The following is an 11787-nucleotide window of genomic DNA, read 5'->3' as shown; positions in this document are numbered from 1 at the left end:
CCCACCCCCCACCGTCCCTCCCCTATTTCCCCCCAACTGACCCCATTGTGTAGTGCTCCCCTCCCTGTGTCCATGTGTTCTCATTGTTCAACACCCGCCCACATTTTGAAACAATGGGAAGTCTTCTCACCCTAAAAGAAAATTCAGGAAAATTTCAGGAAAGGCAAGATATGAAATGCAAGTCAAAGTGATTCTGTTCCAATATCTGGAGAGTAAAATCACAGTGTGCTCAGGTATTCCTAGCTCTGTGCCTCAGTTTCAAATTAGATTAGAGAAAATAATTTGCAAACCATAGGGCTGGGGTCAGCCTGAAATGAGAGATGCTATGCAAAGCAGGCAGCTCCTAAGTGCTGCGTAACACGTGTTGTTATAAAGTACACAGATGATTACATTCTAAGGTGCAATATGGTAAGTGACCATTTGGGAAGAATATCATTGGAAAATGAGCTTCCCTCCCCCCCTCCGATCTACTACCTCAGGGTGTCAAAGACACCCTCCATACAAGTTACCAAAGCCTGCTGGCTTTCAGACCTGCGCCTCCCCTCCCAGAGCTGCAGGACCCTCAGCCTCTCTCTGCCTCCTGCTGCAGCAGCCCACCTCATTCCTCCGTGGTCCAGGAACGCTCCGGCCTCCCGCCTGTCCCGCCTCACCCACCAGCCCACTCCTCTGGTCTCTGGCACTCCCTCCCTGATAAGCATGCACACTGGGACCCATACTCCCCACTTCCAGACCTAACTCGGGGGCTGTTCTCTAGCAAGTATCTCAGAAACCCCAGACTGGGCAGGGGTGGTGAGGCATTCCCCTTGCTGTGCCCGCACCGTTCCTGCCCTGCGTGGGGACCCTCACTGAGGTTTCCTTCTCGCCCTCCGGGCCGCATGCTCCTCGAAGGCACTGGCGGGGTCAGCTTCCTCTTTGTATTCTCGTGGACAGAATACATGGGTTCCATAACAAACGTTGTAAGGGAGGCTGGGCACGGTGGCTCATCCCTGTAATCCCAGTACTTTGGGAGGCCAAGGCAGGTGGATTATGAGGTCAAGAGATCAAGACCATCCTGACCAACATGGTGAAACCCCATCTCTACTAAAAACACAAAAATGAGCTGGGCATGGTGGTGCATGCCTGTAGTCCCAGCTATTCGGGAGACTGAGGCAGGAGAATCACTTGAACCCAGGAGGCAGAGATTGCAGTAAGCCGAGATCGTGCCATTGCACTCCAGCCTGGTGACAGAGTGAGACTCTGTCTCAAAAGAAAAAAAAAGAAAGAAAGAAAATAAAAAACATTGTAAGGGGATTCTGGAATTGGGTGGAGAGTTAGAATAACAGACTGGCCCTACTTCTGTCGACCTTTGAGATCCTGAAAGGGAGAAGGGAGATAGGAAGATAAAAGGGAGGGACACAGCAGTTATGGAACTCTTAGGGTCCCCCAGGGCTAGTTACAGATCCCTAGAGTCCCCCAGGGCTGGGGAGCCAAGGCCTCACCTGAGGCAGGGCAGGGTGCTGGTCCTGGGACAGAGGTCAAGGTGGCCTCTCCAGCAAGTGCGAAGCACCAGGGATGGGAAGGGAAAAAAAGGCTTGAAACACCAGCAACTGTGGGGACGGGTGCCAGGAGGCAAATTCACACTAGTGAGACCTGGGTGCTGGATTAGTAGCCACTACTGGATGGCAGTGGTGTATCGCTCTCTGTGAAGGTCAAGGAAACAGGAAGGAAATCCCTAGGTGGGAGCAGCAGAATTCTCTTGAGATATGTTCATCTGTTCACTCCAGGGAGGTTTGGGAAGGAGGCTCCTTAGGCTGTGGGGTGGGGAGCAGGACGAGGAGGGCCTATCTGTACAGATATGGGTGTGGAAGGGGCCCCATCAGACCACCAAGCCTCTCCCAGTTCTCACTCCACTGGGCTGCCTGGCTGCCCACAACCCCCATGCAGACTTATCAGGGCAGAAGGCACTAAATATTTGAATACTTTATGGCCACGTGTCACTTCTAACTTGGTTTACTGTTATCTCTCAGTTCCCATGTACAGTATGTCTTCATTCAAGTTAATGAATTGCCTCTTTGGTTGGGGACCCATTCATCCTCAGAAATGGGTTTGCTTTGATCAGACCGACCAGATTCCTGAGTGTCCCTGACAAAGCCAAGAAGTCCCCCTAAAGCAGTGGTTCTCAGTTGTGGGCAAGTTTGTCCCTCCAGGTGATTTTTGGCTGTCACCACTAGGCATGGGGTGACTACTCCTGGCATGTAACGGGCAGAGGCCAGGAATGTGGCTGAGCATCCCATTCTGCACAGCTTGGGCTCTGCCACATAGAGGCTAAGAAACTCCTCGCCCTCAAGGAATGTCACCCTTGAGGCCCTGGCCAGAGGCCAGCGATGCGGCAATCCCGACGACCTGACGACCTGTGCCCATCTCTCCTCTGGGTCACAACATACATTCAGTGCTGGGTACTCTGCTCTGTGCTACGAATGGCGCAATGGCACCTCCATGCCATCAGTGACCACCCAGTGCAGTTATGAAGAAAGCACTGTGATCATTGTCATGGAATGTCATGATGCATCTAGAAAGAGTGACTGTTTTATGAAGGATGAATGGGGTGGCGGTGGAGCGTCAGGAAAGCAGAGGCTGGAGGCAAATGCTAGAAAAGGACTCACAGGCATAGAAATGGTTCCTTTGCACGCTACCCACACGAGGCCGAGGAATCTGCTCACCACCCGCCTTGCAACCTGCCCTTCCCCCAGCAGAAAAGAGACAAGAAAAGAAATGAGCCTGATACTCCTGGGAGGCAGGACACAGTCCAAGATGATTGCATTGATTGTCTGCTGAGGGTTGCAGTATCCTGGGAAGAAGACGTGCTTGCTATGGACAGAGAATTCTCTAAAATTTCATCCGCCAGGGTTAACCTCTGCCCACAGACGACTGACAGCTCACAGGGAGCCATGGAGGTGGGCAACAGACCAAACTTCACTCCAGGATCAATTCACGTCTCCCATTCTCATTTCGGAGTTCATCTAACACAAGCGCTGGCAGGGTCTTTGCAGATAACAATCTGCCTTTAAGCTCAGTGATGGATTTGTGGAAAGTCCACTGAAGAGCAGAAGCCTCTGACTCCCATCACCCACTGCCTTGGGAACTCCTAGAGCAGCCACCACAGGCATCCTTGGGAGCAGCTGCTCAGTCAAGTTCAATCCTTGGTTAAACATTGGTTTTGAGAAGGGATCATCTTTAATTTAATGTATGTACTGCACTGTCACTACGATGGTTTTAATCCCAAGGCCCTTTCCCTTCCCCCGCCATTTGTCTCTGGCTAAACCACAGTCAAAACAACACTCCCTGAAAACTATAATCACTTGTCTTATAAAGCACTGCTGTTAGTTTTTCCCCAAGTTCTAAAATACTGCTCTTTCTTGCAGTAAATTTGTCACTCTCAAAAACTAGGATGAAAGGCATGCAAGGGGAAGGTCTACACGATACAGATTTGTTCGTTATTTGAAAAATATTAGCTGGGGGCCAGGTGCAGTGGCTCACACCTATAACCCCAGCACTCTGGGAGGCTGCGGCAGGCAGATTGCTTGAGGTCAGGAGTTCGAGATCTGGCTGGCCAACACAGTGAAACCCCATCTCTATTAAAAATATAGAAATAAAAAAAAATTAGCTGGGCATGGTGGTGCACCCCTGTAGTCCTTGCTACTCAGGATGCTGCAGCGGGACAATCGCTTGAACCCGGGAGGTGGGGGTTGTGGTGAGCCAAGACTGTGCCATTGCACTCCAGCCTGGGCACAAGAACAAAACTCTGTCTCAAAAAAAGAAAAAAGAAAAATAATAGCCGGGCATGGTGGTGCACACCTGGAGTCCCAGCCACTCAGGAAGCTGATGGAGGATGATCACTTGAGCCCAGGAATTCAAGGCCAGCTTGAGCAACAAAGTGAGAGCGGCCTCTTAAAAAAAAGACTGGTCTGACTTTGAACATTTTAAACAAAACTAAAAACCAAATTTACCACACATCTGTTAAGTGCCGGGCCCTGCACGGGGCATGGGAGCTGGACTGTGGGACGCGCTGTGGCAAGGTGCGAAGATGTACGGAAAGCAGAGCACAGGTGATCTGGGTTCGCATCTCAGCTCTGCCACTTCCCATGATCTAGCTGAGTTGCTTAACCTCCCTCACTTTTACTCTCTCTCTCTGTAAAATGGAATGTGATGGGAGTCTTCACAGGCTAGCTTTGTTATGAGGATAAAATGAGTTAATAAATGTAAAGTCTATGTACGGGCACATAGAAAGCCCTCAGTCGAGGCAGCCTGTCATCATTCTTACATGTCCTGAAGGCCAGCCAGTCACCTCAGTGTCTCTTATGGCCTCTGCAGGTTACCTGGCATATGCTAGACTGAGGTATCATCTCCTATAGGAATTGTTTTTTCTTCTAAAAAAAACAAAAAAAAACAAAAAATGGGATATATGTGCAGAGCGTGCAGGTCTATTACCTAGGTATACGTGTGCCATGGTGGTTTGCTGCACCTGTTGGCCCATCCTGGAACTTCCCTCCCCTCACCCAACTCTCCAACAGATCCTGGTGTGTCATTCCCCTCTCCCTAAAGAAATCTTAGTGTCTGGCTTCAAACTATCATAAAATTAAAAATGCACCTCTCGTCTTGGAGGAGGCTACACAGAAATGACCATGAAGTAGTTACGATGTTTAACCTAAGCAGAGTGGAGATGCCTGTACCAACCAGAGTTATCGGGAGCAGCTTCAGGCCGATAGCATCTGAGTTTAAAATAAACAAGAAAAAGAACTTGTTAAATGTTTTCTCCCAAGGTCAGCCAAGCAGAGGAGTGTGGCTTCCCAGAGAAACTTTGTCATGTTGCCCATATAATTTCCAGACTGATAGTGGAACTTAAGTGGGGGGAAAACAGTTCTACTAAGAAGAGCTTCATGACATCAGAAAACAGAAACAAAGTGCTGCAATGAGGTCCCAACACTCTTTGTGTCAGATATCTAGAGCCTCCGCTAGTGTCTGGATGCACTGTTGTTACTATGTAAGACTGAAAGCTGGCCGGGTGCAGAGGCTCTCGCCTGTAGCCCCAGCACTTTGGGAGGCTGAGGCAGGTGGATCACAAGGTCAAGAGATCAAGGCCATTTTGGCCAACATGGTGAAACCCCGTCTCTACTAAAAATACAAAAATTAGCTGGGCGTGGTGGTGCGCACCTGTAGTCCCAGCTATTCGGGAGGCTGAGGCAGGAAAATCACTTGAATCCAGGAGGCAGAAGTTGCAGTGAGTCGAGATCATGTCACTGCACTCCAGCCTGGCGACAGAGCAAGACACTGTTTAAAAAAAAAAAATTTAAAAAGACTGAAAACTGTAGGGGGTTGAAACCCAATTGTTTTTTTATCAGAACAAGATACAGATTTGCAGTGTATTACAGGAAATCAGCTCCAAAGCACATGAAGATATTCAGTAAACTGAATGTATGTATTTGGGTATGTAATTGGATGCGGGTAGTTTTTCTTTTTTAAAATGCTATACTTTGAGTCGATCTGGGGGGAGCTATTGTCGCGTGGAAATCTATGAGTAATTCACTAGGAAAGGGAACCTTGAGAGATTCTCTCCCTCAGCTTGTTCTTTCAGAAAGAGAATACACAAGACTTCTCTTCCTGTGTCTCCAGAGTTAGAAATTGCACTCATCCCATTTAGTTAATTAACAAATGTTTACAATCCTTATGCTCACCCAGTATGGAAGATACAAAAAATATATATAAAACGGAGAACAGTCAACAGCTAACCGCTTGCTCCCTCCCTACCCAGCAGAGTTTATGCTGTGTGTGAACAATTTGCAAAATTGTTCAATGAAAGAAGTATCCTGTTTCATTAGCTAATAAATGCTCCTGTTAGACGTAATACCCTCAGGCCAGGAACAGTGGCTCACACCTGCAGTCCCAGCTGCTAAGGTGGAGCTGAGGCAGGAGGACTGCTGGAGCTTAGCAGTTAGAGGTTGCAGTGAGCCGTGATGGCATCCTGGCACTCCAGCCTGGGTGACAAAGTAAGCCCCTGCCTCAAAAAATAAAAATACCAAAGTAATACCCCCGGGTTTAAGGAGCTGTTTCCACATTGTCTTCCTGATAGTTGCTAAGCTTCTTGAAGGAAAAACTGGCTTCCCATTTATTGCTATATCCATAATATACAGTGCCTGAGACATGATAGTCAACACTTTTGTGGAATAAATGAAGGGATGGGTGGACGGGTGGAGGACAGATGGATGTATCATGTATGTGTGAATCGATGAAGGCATGCTGACTAAAAAGTAAACTTAGGATCAAAGGAAGAAGTAGCGCAAACTAGGTTGGAGGAACAAGAAGGACAAAAAATAAACCAATGGGAAATCTTAGTGGAGCAAGAGTGCGCCATGGAAAAGCAGACAGGTTAGATGGATTGTCCCATGATAATGCTAAAAAAAAAATGATACTCCTTTTAAGATATTTCCTCTTATTCAGTCACTAAAAGAAAATGGAAATCAGCCAGTCACGGGATTTCCCTTAGAAGCCCTTCAGACATTTGAAAACTACAACTATGTGAACTGTATCTTGTTGTGCTCACAGTTGCCTCTGTGGGACCTGACACATATTAGACACATAATATGCATCTGTTGAAAGAAAGAGTCATGCTTGAAGCTTTCTCTTTGCTACAGCCTGGCAGTGACTGCAGACCTTCCCAAGCCCATGCTTGAGGCCAGGTTTCAGAGCTCCAGCGCTTCCTTTCCAAATGGATTCTGTCTTACACAAAGAATAATGAATTTGAGTTTGCCCAAGCTCTAGGAAATGTTAGATGGCTATTATGACTATTATATTTTAACATATGAGTGATGAAAGATGTTTCTCCAAAGACTTAGATGTCAAACACCAGTCAGAAATATGAATGCATACCAGGAATGGTGGCTCATGCCTGTAGTCCCAGCACTCTGGGAGGCTGAGGCAGATGGATCACCTGAGGTCAGGAGTTCGAGACCAGCCTGGCCAATATGGTGCATCCCTATTCCTATTAAATATACCAAAAAAAAAAAAAAAATTAGCTGAGTGTGCCACTGTCTGTGATCGCAGCTACTCGGGAGGCTGAGGCAGGAGAATCACTTGAACCCAGGAAGTGGAGGTTGTAGTGAGCCGAGATCGCACCACTGTACTCCCAGCCTGAGTGACAAAGCGTGACTTCATCTCAAAAAAAAAAAGAAAGAAAGAAAGAAAGAAATGTGAATGCAGCTTTGTCCCATAACCAACAGATCTTTCCAGAACAAAGAAAATTGCACAAAATGTGTGACATTTACCAAACCCTCATTTGACCATCCCATAATGTAAAACAATGACGATGGCAGGAATTATGAGGATAACATTCTGGGTGAGTTACCCATTCCCTCTTCCCCAGTTTCCTACCTGTTTAAAGTCTGGCCTTTTGTTGTTAAGCTGAAGCTAAAAAAGTATTGCATTAGGAAGGATTCTAGCTTCTGTTCAGTCTTTCTTCTAACAATTTTTCTGATTAAGAAAAACTTCTGTCCCCAAATGTACATCTACTTAAGCTTTCAACCAGCACAGAGTATACCTGCTCTATTTCTACGTTAAAGACTGACTTCTCCCTGCCTGGAGTTAAGAACCCTGAACCAGCCAGGTGCAATGGGTCATGCCTGTAATCCCAGCACTTTAAGGAGGGTGGATCGCCTGAGGTCAGGAGTTCAAGAACCACCTGGCCAACATGGTCAAACACTGGTCTCTACTAACAATAACAAAAATTAGCCAGGCATGGTGGTGGGCACCTGTAATCCCAGCTACTCGGGAGGCTGAGGCAGGAGAATTGCTTGAACCTGGGAAGCAGAGGTTGCAATCGCTGAGACTGCACCATTGCACTCCAGCCTTGGTGACAGAGCCAGACTCCATATTTAAAAAAAAAAAAAAGAACCCCGAACCATGATTCATGTCTTATCACCCATCTTTGCTATCTAGGACACCCTCTCCTTCTTCCCTTGAACTGTCTGCCACTTATCCTGTAAAACTTCAACAGGAGGATCAAAACTCTCCCAATAGAATTTTCACACAAACTGCATCTCCTTAACTGGCTGTTACCTCTTCTTTCCAGCTGTGTGCTCAACACTTCTTTCCGCCACGTGTTTGGTGGATTTTAAACTTGATAGCACAGACTATAACTGCTGCCTTCTTCACCCACTTCACAGCACCGAGTTCAGAGCTTTGCAGACAGTGAAATTCCAACACAGTGACAACTGACTCATTCTCACCGAGTCTCCTCGGTCAGCCTCTTTCATGGGATCCTACACTCACTTTATACTCACAGCTCCACTTACCTTCCCCAGGCCAAAGCTGCTAACTATTTTAACCTCTACTCAGGATCTGAATATCAGAAAGTCTTTTATTTATTGGGTTTGGGGTTTTGTTGTTTTGTTTTGGCTATGCTTCCGAGGAAGTCCTGCTCTTTTTCCTTTGAATTCTATTCCATTAGGCTTTTTGCTGTGAAATTTCTAAGTCTGGAAACTCAAGAGAATTGACATCACAAACTTTGACTTACATGCTGTCAATCTGCTTCGGGAGGTCATGTGGCAAGTCTGTCCTTGAGGACCATTTTCAGGCAAGAAAAGCAGTCATTTAACCTGGCTGCTTTCTAGAATTCTTTGCAGACATCAAGCACCCACAATCCAACCATTTCTCTGTGTACTAACATGTGCTTTTCAGAATAAGTGTCTTATTCTTTTCAGTAATACTTTTCTGTGTTTCACGCCTTTAGATAGTTCTCGTCTTTAACTCTGTGTAGCTCTAGTTTGTTTTGTGCCATGCTGTTTTGCCCCATTTTCAGGTAACTTTTCTGTCTGAACTACTTAAGAACTCTTGCACTACAGCAGGTTTTATGACACAGATGACAGCACATTTAGATAAGGATCGAGGCAAACACAACCTCATTGAAACCACCTGGCATGCTTCATGCTTCCACATGGCAGGGTTGCTCCAGCTGCAATGATTCTGGCTTTAAAGCTGGAAGGTATGATGAGGGTTAAGTGACCTTCACACACCTTTATCCTAAATTATAGATAATTTTAAGAACCAAGAATAGGATTACTACTTACCTATGTTATAAAGGCAAATTATTTGGGATGCCCATTGGAAGAATGGTATCCCTTATCAAACATTTCCTTAGACGTACTGAATAAAAGCATCAGTTTAGCCGGTACCTGTTACTAGGCCCATTGGGACTATGTCTTTCTAAGAGAGGTGTTATTTGATTCTAATTATGATTAGCTTTGCTTATTACTAAGTAGATAACAATTTTCTCATTTCATATTTTTTTCTGGAAATCAATTTTTCTCCCCATGGAGAACAATCAGAAGCTGTAGTCGTTTTAACGTAGAACTCAAGACATGCCTGTTCTCCCTGCCCACCTCCAATTTCCCTAATCACACACACATGCACAGAGTCTCCCTTCTCTCAAGATACCTTTTTTCCAACTAAGAGTGGCTGACTAATCACAGATGGGTTAATCCTTCCACAGTTTTGAAAGAGAAAAAGTCTAACGGCCCTCACCTTGAAGAGAGTGAATAGCGTGGCTAATCCATCTAAGAACAATGCATGAAACAACGAGAAAAGGAGAATCCTGCCCGGCAGTGACCGTTTGTTACTCATACTTATTCAACTTAGATTCGGGGCTAAGCAAGCGCAGACTAGAGCAAAGACCCGTCTTTTAAATATTTGGGCTTGTAAAGCAAACCTGGGCAGGCAATAACGCATTTATCAGTGCGAATTCTCCAATGCTAAAACTTTATTTCAATGATCTCACCTCCTGTTAGGAATTAATTCCCCCTTAGCTTGACCACAGGATCAATAGCATATCTTGAGAAGTGTTTAGGTTTTCTATAAAAAAGACCAGACACTGAAGACTTACATAAACATCAGAGCATTCCTTTTTTAATTCCTCGATATGATAGAGAAATTCATAGGCCGAAAATTAGGTAAATAAAGAGGTAATTACCAATGCCTGTTTCCTTGACAACTCCCCTCCCCAGCCCTCCTGCGATAGGGAAAAACCAAAATGCAAGTGAGGAGGGGTAGCCACAAGCCACGCTGGATGTTAGCAAACCAAAGCAAGGAGCCGCGCAGAAAGCTGCAAACTAGACACGAAATACAAATAAATCAAGGTATATTAGGGCTGCATATTGTGTAGTATTTTTGTGGTTGCCATAGAAACGTCAGCGACGGAAGAACATGTTGCAGGACACAAAAGAGAGCACTATGTAATAGGAACATTCCCCCCACCCATCCCCCTCACCCCCCTCGCGCCCAGCTTCGCCTATGGCAGAGAAAATGCTTTAGCCCCGGGAGGGGGCTGGGGGGCTGGGTAAATTAAGCCAGGGACAGCAGCTTGAAATCACAGCCCGGAAAGGGACGCTCACCCGGCCCAGCACAAAGCGAGGGTCCTTTTGTACCAGCAGAGCCTCTCTCTGCCCCCCTCCAGGCGCCCCCCGCACCTTTCCCCTGCCCACAATGCACTCTCCCTCCCCCGGAGCCTACCCCTGCCAGAGGTCCTAAGGAAATCCAGCCCAGGAGAGAAAAATAGGATAGGAGGAGGAATGCAAACATCAGCCACACCCAGAGGGAAAGGTGCCTGCGAAAAGCACCCGGAGCACATACCTCCTTCCTGGCAGCCCGTGGCACATGAACTTAGAAACCAGAAGCTGAGACGGAGCCGGCTGGGTTCAGAAATTGCCACTAGTTTATAAGAGCTCTAAGTCAGCCAACACTGGAAAGAAAAAGCGAGACTCCACCCATGGGGTGGACCCTTCAGGAAAAAAAAAAAAAAAAAAAAAAAAAAAAAAAAAAAAAAAAGTGGTCCTCAGCTGACGTCTCTCCCCACCCATGTCACTTCCTTTTAAAGCTACAAGTTAGCAGTTGCCGAGAGGGGAGAGCGAGCCGGTGTAACGTGAGTCACTGCCTTCCCCTCCCAATTAGTGTAAGGAAGTGCTTCAATTGGCTTCACGTTTGAAATCGCTTCGGCAATCTGGCTCGGGAAGCTGCCAAGGATAAAATAAACACGGCCCCCTAGAAGTGGCCTTGCTTTCTCTCCCCTTTCTCCCTGATCCTGTTGCATCCCTGCGCCCTAAGGGCTCCTCCAACCTCTGCCCAGACTCCGGCTCTGTCTGCGTTGCAACCTGGAAATTGTCCTCAACTGGCTCATTTTCAATTCAGCAAGCATAGGATCCATTTGTTTGGTAAAATGCCCACCCTCCAAAATCTTCCCCTCACCTCTCCTCGGTCCGCTGTGCTGCAAGGAGATTGCGTTCCACTCAGCCCAAAAGCACCTGAAACAAAATAAGCCTCAGCACTCAAGAGGTTGAGATGTTAAGAACTGGGATGAAAGAAGCTCGGAGGTCAATTGATATATTTTCTGCTTTCAAACCCGGGCACCAAGGTTCATTTCCATTGCACAGGCGTGCACAGGCATGCACACACACACTCGCATGCACGTGGCATTTACACAGGTGTATTAGAGAGGGTTTGGGCAGACCTTTAGAGTAAAATAGTGTCATCACTATTTTTAAAAAGGGTGGGCTGTTGAAAGTCCAGAATTCCAGGTCCTAGAAAATTACTTCAATTTCAAAATACTGAAGGTGTATTTCCTTCAAATGTCCACTATTACAGCCAGTATCAAAAATCATATTTAACTATTTACTTGACTCCCAAGTTCACCCTGTTCTTTAGATGTTTACAATCTACAAAGGAAAAATAAATGTGCTCACAAATAGCTCAAGCACATTGCAGACA

At 46.4% G+C, this 11787-nt stretch overlaps 1 protein-coding gene across 3 annotated transcripts in view; it reads right to left on the bottom strand.

Annotated features, from left to right (window-relative positions):
* Nucleotides 1-10911, bottom strand: part of AGPAT4 (1-acylglycerol-3-phosphate O-acyltransferase 4) — a 137441-nt gene extending 126530 nt beyond the window's left edge. For all 3 annotated transcript variants that reach the window (XM_037741759.1, XM_037741756.1, XM_017538009.1), the window contains exon 1: nucleotides 10657-10911. The gene's annotated coding sequence lies outside the window, so the exon portion shown is untranslated. The remainder of the gene's footprint in view (nucleotides 1-10656) is intronic.
* Nucleotides 10912-11787: the final 876 nt, after the last annotated feature.

The sequence above is a fragment of the Cebus imitator genome, unplaced genomic scaffold (genome assembly GCF_001604975.1).
Source record: "Cebus imitator isolate Cc_AM_T3 unplaced genomic scaffold, Cebus_imitator-1.0 Scaffold6, whole genome shotgun sequence".
Classification (NCBI taxonomy): Eukaryota; Metazoa; Chordata; class Mammalia; order Primates; family Cebidae; genus Cebus; species Cebus imitator.
The sequence above is the reverse complement of the archived record's forward strand: the minus strand, read 5'-3'. Positions and strand labels throughout refer to the sequence as shown.